This window comes from Hordeum vulgare, chromosome 4H (assembly GCF_904849725.1).
Source record: "Hordeum vulgare subsp. vulgare chromosome 4H, MorexV3_pseudomolecules_assembly, whole genome shotgun sequence".
Taxonomy (NCBI): Eukaryota; Viridiplantae; Streptophyta; class Magnoliopsida; order Poales; family Poaceae; genus Hordeum; species Hordeum vulgare.
In genome coordinates this window covers 368,854,163-368,863,982 of record NC_058521.1, presented here as the reverse complement: position 1 = coordinate 368,863,982, position 9,820 = coordinate 368,854,163, and positions in this window count along the sequence as shown.

Genomic DNA, 9,820 nt, shown 5'->3' with positions numbered 1-9,820 from the left:
GCCATCCCCGATGAGCTCGCCGCCCTCTCTGTCCTAAGGTTGAAGATCACAGGTAGGGGGCCACCAGTCATCCTCACTGCTCCCTTGCCTCCCGTCGCAGCCACTCGTGGGAGGGCCTCACCTGTCGGTTCAAAACCCCGGCGAATGCGCGCGCCTGGTCCGCCTGAGTTGGTTTCGTTGGATGGGCTAATTCGGGCAGCACCTTATGGCCGAGGAACTGTGGCCTTTTTCTTTTTCTTTTTCTTTCTGTTTTGAAAAATCCAGCAGGGGTGAATGTTTATCCAAATTCAAATATCCCTCCACCACAAATATTGTAATATTATGTAGTATTTTAGGGTGCCACTCGTGAAATTTTTACAAAAGGTTGCATCCACTATTTTATTTTTAAAACCCGTTTTAGGCATTTTGACACTGTTAAAATAGTTTATGAAACTTTTTACACTCCAAAGCAAGACCCAATAATTTTTAGAGAACTTGTACTCATCTTAGTATTTTACAAAAATGGTGTGACATTTTTCTGAGTAGATCGTTTTCTCTGTTTTTGGTTGAGTGCTTATTTCTGCCCGTTTATGTTCTGAAGATAGATTGCATTGCTGACAAGGGCCTTGGACCAGAAGGCAATGAAAACCCAGGAGACTTTTTTGAGAAAGGCAAGCAGCCCCTTGACAATTCCTATGAGAATACTTTCATGCATGCCATACTTAGCATTTTATTCCGATGCACAAGGCCATGTTGGACTGGTAACTACCTCGGTGAGGTGTTCTGGATAGTTCCTCGATGACACTTGTACTTGTGCGTAACCCTACCTACCTATGAGGGTTGTGCGGGTGGGGTCAAGTTAGGTTGCTAGTAGTGATACACATGGGATTGGGTACATGCATCGAGACGGTAAAAGAAGATGATTTCAAATGTTTTATGAAAACCCTGTCGGGTGCCATTAATGCCTGAGGGTGATGTGCTGAGTTAGGTAACCACTTGAGAAGGGAGTAGTATTTCGAGGCCAGATGTGTGAGTGGTTTCTAAAACCGGATTAGATATAAGATTTCACGACCATCCCAACCTTACATGTACAACCTCAATACCCCTTATGGGATGGGGCTTTGCTAATTACTATGGTCGGTGCTAGTATAGAGAGCCCACGTTACTAGTCGTGGGAGTGATGTGGTCACTCTCGAGACTGGGTCATGCCAAGAAAGGGCGACCATGGGCTATTTTCACAGACACCAGGGACACCGTTGGGTGTCCTCATGGCTAATACGTGTGATCTATATCATGAGGGATTGTCACCAACGAGTGATGTCGTTGCTAGTATCTTCATGCGAAATGTGATGTTCGGGTCCTTACCTCGAGTATGAGAAATGTCATGAGTCATATTCTGACATGGAAGTTTTCAGAGTCTTGTGGGTAAATATGTAACCTCTAGAGAGTGTAAAACTATTCGAATAGCCGTGTCCATGGCCAAGGATAGTTGGGTGGTGCTTCTTAAACTACATCCAGGTGTTTTTCATACACCATGTTTGTGTGTGGGGGGAGGGGTGGCACTAGTATGAATGATGAGCAAAGTCAAATGACTTGGCATGATAAATGGACATGGAATGTTCAGCCCTTAGTTCATATTGAAATCTGTAAACCGTTCATGCGGTTATCACATACCTTGTGATGCATGGAGCAATAGAAGTTGATCATGTTATTGCACAAGGGAAAACCCTACTTGCCGCAAATTTCCTACTAGTATCGTATCATGTTTCATTATTGCCTTATTCCACATCATGGGTTGCTTGCGAGTACATTCAGAGTACCCATTGTCTTGCCATTGGTTATTTAATTGGATAGGCTTGGAAGAACAGGAAGAGAAGAGCTTGTTGGGGATGAACATGCAAACCAGGATGCTTCCGACTCAGAATGCATATAGGTTAAGGTAGATGTCATGGGTTCAGACTTCCATTTGAGATGTCCGTTATTAGTTGTGTTTGGTGTGTCGGCCTTCGAGGCCCTATATATGTAATACTTGGCTTTAATGGCCCTTATTTGTATCACACGGTATGTATGGATGTAAGACTCTTGTTATTCAGCTTCCGTGTGTTTAGTGAGGATTGATCTCTGGAATCACTCTACACGTGCATTCATTCGGTGATCACAACTTACTATTTGGGGGTCCCCACAGAGCTGGTATGAGAGCCATCGTCACTGTAGGAAGCCTTAGCTAGCATGGAGGTCATATAGGACGAACCCCTTCAAAAACTATACCTAGTCTCTATACTTAGGAGTTTTTGCATTTATTGCCTCTTCCACTCTATTTTGAAAACCATTTACTGACACCTCTCCTTAAAACTTGTAGGTGGTTGTCGTACCCGAAAGCCTCCTAACATTCGGCTTTCCCCTACTCCTTGAGGACATCCTCGAGATGTGTCAGGTCCGCTGATCAACCGTTTTCCTATACCATGAGTACTGGGTCAATGCCACCACGAAGGAGTACCACGTTGTTGTGGCCGTGAAGGCAAACAACTCCCCCACAAGCTGGTTCTTTGAAGGACCATAGATGAAGACTCTGGTGTTAGTAGTCGAGACAGCGGTGCGGAAGGCGCTCATCCACCTTCGTCACATCCTTCATGACATGTCCGATGAACTGGCTACTCGCTACTTTTCTTTCATGAAGGATGATGTTGGCGCGATTTGGACGTTGACCCCATCCCCGGACAAGGAAACGCCGCTCAGATTCAAGACCTATTTCATCCTGTCCATCGACAGTCTGGCTCACAACCTGATCAAGGAGTCTGTGAAGCTCCGACAGGAACTTCAGCACACCCGTAAGCTACTACGTCAAGCTAAGATGAAGCTAGGCAAGATCAAGAAGGATGGTGCCCCCGAGTGTGAACCCGCTATCACATATAAAGGAGGAGTACCTCTATCTAGAGATACACCCACAAGGAGTCATCGAATGAGTGTGAAGGAGTATCATGAGCTCTTCACCGCTCCACCGCGAAGCGTCGTCGGGGTGGACCTCCCCGTTCCCCGACTCGTTTGATAGGAGACGATGCCCATACAGATGATGACTAGGAGGAAGACCGAGAGGAGCGTGAGTATGACACCGAGCACTCCACTACTTGATTCCAAGAACCCCTAGGGTAGGACAATCTATGAACCCCTCATGTGAAGTCAAGTCCGTTTAATGGTTCATACGAAACCATGTGTGCTTGTTGTTTGTTTTTCTGTTTGTGTTTAGATGCAAGTCGCGCCTTTGCTATAGGCAAATTGTAAGTGACTACATCACGTATCTTATCTTAAGGTTATGTGATGAGTCTTTCGACCCTTTGTTTGACTAACTTGCACTCTACCAACCCCCTTTAGGCGCGTTTCCCTCTTGATGCTATTCCATTCATATATTCTAGTTGTTTGAATTGGCTTGTCCAAACAGGATGGTGACTGCTACTTGTACCAGTATTTTTGGTACCTCCAGCACCGACGACTCTAGCGAGCAGCCAGAAGCCGGTGGGTCTGCTCAAGCTGGAGGTCACCAGGAACATCCACAAGGCGGTATTCCCCCACCACCGCCTCCATCGAAAAACCTCACTATGACACTGTTTCTCCAAGCTGTTCAGGAGGAACACCAAGCCAAGACTATGCATATCTAGCACATGGCTCAAGTTCTCGTGAATAACCAGCAACAGGGCTGGAATGACAACGGTCGTTCCACTCTGTCAGAGTTCATGAGATCATCGCCCCCGACCTTCACCGAGACAACTAACCTTTGGTTGCTGATGACTGGATCCGTACCATCGAGGACCTCCTTGCATTGGTCAACTACAATGAGGACCGTGAGAAGGTTCTCTATGAGTCTCCCTGCCTCTGAGGTACCGCCAGGCTTGGTGGGGTGGATTCAAGGCCATGCAAGGCGAGCGTATTATCACCTGGGATGATTTCAAGCAAGGATTTCGTACTACCCATATCCCTTCTGGGATAATGGCCATCAAGAAGTGGGAGTTTTGAGGACTAAAGAAAGTAAGTGGCTCTGTCAAGGAGTAACTGCAGAAGTTCAACGTCTTATCAGGTATGCACCTCATGATGTCAACACTGATGCAGCCAAGATAGAACACTTCATGGAAGGGCTTCAACAATCACTATAGTATCAACTTGTTGTCTCTGACTGGTGAACCTTCCTCGAGCTGGAGAACAAGCACCTAATGCTTGAAGGTAAGCATCGTTCCATGGAATACACACGCAAGCGCAAGATGATCAACATCGGTGGTTCCAGAAACCAGAAGACTCGCCCCTGGCAATCAGCCGTAGTGAAGCCAAACTATCAGCCTCAGCAATCTAGGACTCTTGCACCTTGTTTGAGGTACCAGCCTCAGCCGTATGCCAACCCTAGGCCGGTAGACAACCCTCCCAATAACAATAATTGGAGGTCACATGCTTTCGGTGTGATCAGCCTAGACACATCTCGAGTAAGTGCACCAAAAAGAAGAGAGATGCACTGCGTCCCAATTCACCAGACCAGGGACAAGGCCATGGAGCGCCACCCAGGAACCAAGCTCCCTGCAACCTTCCCAACAATGGAAAAGGCCGTGTGAATTACGTCTCTGCAGAAGAAGCCTAGGAGTACCCGGATGTCATACTAGGTACGTCCCTTGTCAACTCAACCCCAACAATAGTTCTGTTTGATTGTGGTGCTTCGCATTCTGTTCTTACCCAAAAGTTTACGCTAGAGAGTGGCATGGAGCCTATGCCTTTGAGTAGTCACATGATGGTACAAACCCCGGATGTACTAATGAGGACTAAGATAGGGTGTAAACGAGTTGGGATCAACATCAACGGGGTAGACTTCTTAACAGATCTTATCGTCCTTAAGTCGGAAGGCTTGAACTTGATCCTTGGCATGGATTGGTTAACAAAGCACCAAGGCTTGTTGGACTGTGCCAAGAAGACTGTTATGATGACCAATAGCCAAGGAGTCGTGGTCAAGTACGTTCCCAACCATACCTCCAATGAAGACCCTCGGGTTAATTACCTTTCGGGAGTTGAGATGGATCAACTACCTGTGGTATGTGAATTCCCAGATGTCTTTCCTAACAAACTGCCTTGAATTCCACCTGATCGTGACATTGAGTTCATTATTTACCTAATGCCCGGAGCAGGACCCATCTATAAGAATCCCTATAGAATGGGATCCAAAGAGTTGGCTGAACTGAAGGAGCAACTAGTTGAGTAGCTCAGAAAAGGATTCATTGGTCCTAGCGCCTCACCTTGGGGATCGCCTGTTATATTTGTGACAAAGAAGGACAGAACAATCAGTCTCTATGTTGATTACCGTTCTTTCAATGAAGTCACAATAAATAACAAGTACCCGCTCCCCAAGATTGAAGACCTGTCCAATCAGATGAATGGTGCCAAGGTGTTCTCCAAGATCGATCTCAGGTCTCCGTATTATCAGTTGAAGAACAGACACGAGGATATTTCAAAGATGACATTTGTGACCAGATATGGCATGTACGAGTACATGTTTTTGTCATTTGGGTTAACCAATGCCCCAGCCTACTTCATGTTCCTCATGAACAAAGTCTTCATGGAGTATCTAGACAAGTTTGTCATTGTCTTCATCGATGACATACTCATCTTTTCCAAGCCTGAAGAAGAACACGATCAACACTTGAGGATGGTGCTGGAAAAGCTTCAAGAGCACCAGCTTTATGCCAAGTTAAGAAGTGTGAATTCTGACTGCATGAAGTTGGGATTTTGGGCCATGTGTTGAAAACAGATGGATTGTCAGTTGATCCTGCCAAGATTCAAGCCGTGATGAAGTGGCAATCACCAACCAACGTGAAGGAAGTGAGGAGCTTCCTCGGACTCGTGGGATACTACTACAAGTTTTCGAAGAATTATCATGCATCGCTCGACCTATGAATCAACTCTTGAAGAAGTACAAGAAGTTTGAGTGGACACCAAAGTGGGAGGAAAGCTTCCAAGAGCTCAAGAAGAGGTTGATTACGGCCCCAATTTTGGCCACCCCTGATATTCACAAGGAGTTTGTGATATATTGTGATGCATCAAGGACCGGGCTTGGTGGTGTCCTGATGCAAGAACGCATAGTCGTGGCATATGTGTCCCGACAGCTATGTCCTCATGAAAAGAACTACGCCACTCACGATCTTGACCTGGTAGCAGTGGTTCATGCCTTGAAGACGTGGTGAAATTACCTTCTGAGAAAGTGATGTGAGATATACAGAGACCACAAGAGTTTGAAGTATATTTTCACTCAGAAGGAATTGAACATGAGACAACAAAGATGGTTGTAGTTGACCAAAGATTACGACCTCAGTATTGAATACCACCCGGTAAGGCCAATGTGGTAGTAGATGCCTTAAGCAGGAAGGCGTGTTCCTTGAATGCAATGATCAAATAAAGGCTACCCGCCTTGTATGAGGAACTTGAGAGCTTTGGGCTGGAGCTAGTCGCATCAGGATATCTAGCCAACCTTGAAGCAAAGTCTACATTGATGGACGATATCAAGGAAGCTCAGAAGGGGCACGAGAGCATCGAAGGTATCGAGAAGAATGTCAAGGGTGGAAAGGCCCCAGAATTCTCAGTGGACGAACAAGGAGTTGTATGGTTTGGGGACCGCTTTTGTGTACCCAACAAAGTTGAGCTCAAGAACCTGATCTTGCAAGAAGCACATGACACTCCATATTCCATCCACCCTGCAGGAACCAAGATGTACCAAGACCTCAAGGCAAGATTCTTGTGGCATGGCATGAAGAGAGAGATAGCATCTTATGTCGCTAAATGTCACATATGACACAAGTTCAACGCTGAGCATCAGGGACCCGTTGGACTGCTACAACCTCTCCAAGTGCCTGAATGAAAGTGGGAGAAAGTCGTGATGGAATTCATCACTGGTCTTCCTAGATCAAGCAAAGGACATGATTCCATTTGGGTCATTGTCGACCACCTGACCAAGGTAGACCACTTCGCTCCCGTCAATACCACTTATGATGGGAGCCAGCTAGCCAACCTCTACATTAATTGCATCATGATCCTTCATGGAGTACCTAAGGAGATCATGTGAGATTGCGACACCCAGTTCACCTCGAGGTTCTCAAAGATGTTTCACGAAACTATGGGAACAAAGTTGTCCTTCAGCACTGCTTTTCACCCTCCGACCAGCGGGAATACAGAACGAGTAAATCAGATACTCGTGGACGTGCTTCATCTCTTTGTCTTGGCATGTGGATCCAAGTGTGAAGATTGTTTCCGCTTTGCCGAGTTTTCCTACAACAACAGCTACCAGTCCAGCCTCCAGATGGCACCATCTTAGGTGTTGTATGGTCGCAAGTGCTGCACTCCCCTCAACTGGTCAGATACCAGAGAAGGGCCGGTCTTCGGACCAGATGTCCTCCGTCAAGCAGAAGAGCAACTTCAACTCATCAAGGAATGCCTAGAGGCCACCAAATCAAGACAAAAGAGCTATGCCGACTCCTATTGTCGAGACATGAGTTTCCTTGTTGGGGACTATGCCTATCTTCGAGTCACACCTCTCAAGGGAACAAAGCGCTTCCACGCAAGGGGAAACTTGCACCAATGTACATTAGCCCCTTCAAGGTCACCGCAAGACAGTGATGAGTTGCCTACCAGCTGGAGCTACCATCCAAACTTTCGAATGTGCACACTGTTTTCTATGTGTCGCAACCTCGGAAGTTCCTACAAGTTCCCAACCACCTTGAGATCTACAAGGATATCGATCATCGACCCATCGATCTTCGGCCAGACCTCACTTATCATGAGAGACCAATCTGCATCCTGGACGAAGCTGAGCGTTGCACCAGAAGCTGCACCATCAAGTACTTCAAGGTCCAGTGGAGCAACCACACTGAAGTGGAAGCAACCTGGGAGCGTGAAGACTACCTCAGATCCATGTTTCATTCTCTTTTTAGTGCCTAGCCTAGGAATCTTAGGGACAATATTCCTTTAAGGCGGATAGGTCTATCACATCCTGTGTTTTTCCAACTTTGCCACATGTTGTTTTATAAAAGTTGGAACAAATTAAAACTGTTTGCATGTTTTTGATGATTGATTTTATTGCAAATTGCTTGTGTGACTGATTGAGTTTTTTAATCACTATACCTGTTCTCATCTCTAAAACCTACGTCCTTGACCTCAAGCCCTTGCTCAATGATCATGCCATGTGAATAGGACTAGAAAACCATTTTTATAAATTACTATTTTAATAAGAGGCAATGTAAGTGCATCTAGTGCCCCTTAGTGATTTTGGTGGTTTGAAGACTTATAGGCTAAGTATCTAATGTGTTTGTGAGTGTACACAGGATCTATAAGTCATTGAGGAGTTTGAGATATTTGAAGAATATCGACCCCTAAAAATATATGTCTTCAGTTGAAGAAATTGGTCTGAAGCTGAAGAAATGAATTGAGAGGAATCTGCGATGAAATTGATATTCCTCATGAAGGTACTGATATTGGGAAGTCCGGTGGTTCCTGAAGAAAATCACTCTGAAGAATTGAAGCATGAAGATTTACACTTTCTGTTTTACTTTCTTCGCATTCGAGTAATAGGAACACCGTACTGTTAAAGGGGGTCGAAGTTACACTATGGAATGAATTTCTCATGATGCTCAACCCAAGCCTAATCCTACCAAAAGCCTCAAGTGAGGAATATGAGTGCATGAGGACTCTCACAGTTGAGGGTTCCAACCGTTTCGATAGCAACGCCAAGTCACTGGTCTTATCCACTCCAACGGTCATATTATTTAAGGGCATTAGTGTCAAATCATGTCGGGATGCTCCCAGGCTATAAATAGCCACCCCCCACAACCACTAGTTGGTTGGCTGCTCCGTTCGAAACTGACACTTGTCATAAGAGCAACCCAAATTCCTCAGAGCCTTCGAGAGTAATTCATCAGTGAGGAAATACACCACCCACCGAAACCACAAACCAAACCTAGTGATTGAGCATCACTGAAGAAGTTCTTCCTGTGTGGGACTGAAGCCTTTTACCTTTGAGGACTGTGCGTCCTCCAGACGGTTAGGCGCCATGGTCTAGAGCTTTCTAGCAGTCAATTGTGGATCGCCGGGTGACCAAGTTTGTGAGGGTTTGGAAGTCTGCCCTGAAGACTTACCACGAGTATTGGGCGAGGACTGTGTGTCCTTAGCTCAAGGAGAATACGGTAGGGACTGTGTGTCCTTTGGTTTCAATACCAAGTCGCTCCAAACCAGATGTACGATTGTCACAGCAGTTGGAACTGGGTCATCAACGACTATCTTCACTGAGAAACGGGTTCTAATTCCTCAACTCTTTACTTTCCCCGTATTATGTGTTGATGACTTTCACAGTGACTGTTTGAAGAATTTGCTGAAGACTTTCTCTAAATTTACCCAACCCCAAATTCTTCACGTTAGTTATTCCTCATCTGTATTCTGCGTGCCTGCTCACTGCGCAATCTGTTTTCACATTCTTCACCCTGAAAAACTGCTGTTGTGAAACTTTGCACTTCTGAACCTTTACTGTTTCCACTCTAAGTTAGTCATCAGTGAGGAATTTCCTCAAAAGGAAATTCCTCAGTGATGAAATTCAAAAAATCTCCTATTCACCCCCCTCTAGTAGATATAACGCACTTTCAGGCAATTAATCATTTTAATTCTGCAAAACCCTTGATTGGGATTTGCACTGCAAGTCCCCAATGCACGAGGGATGTTTTACACCATAGTCTTCCCAAAACCAAAAAATAGTTATTTTTAAAGTTATTTTCCTATTTTATTTCAATACCTTTCTCTGATGCTAGAAATGGTATTTCATATGGAAAATTATTTT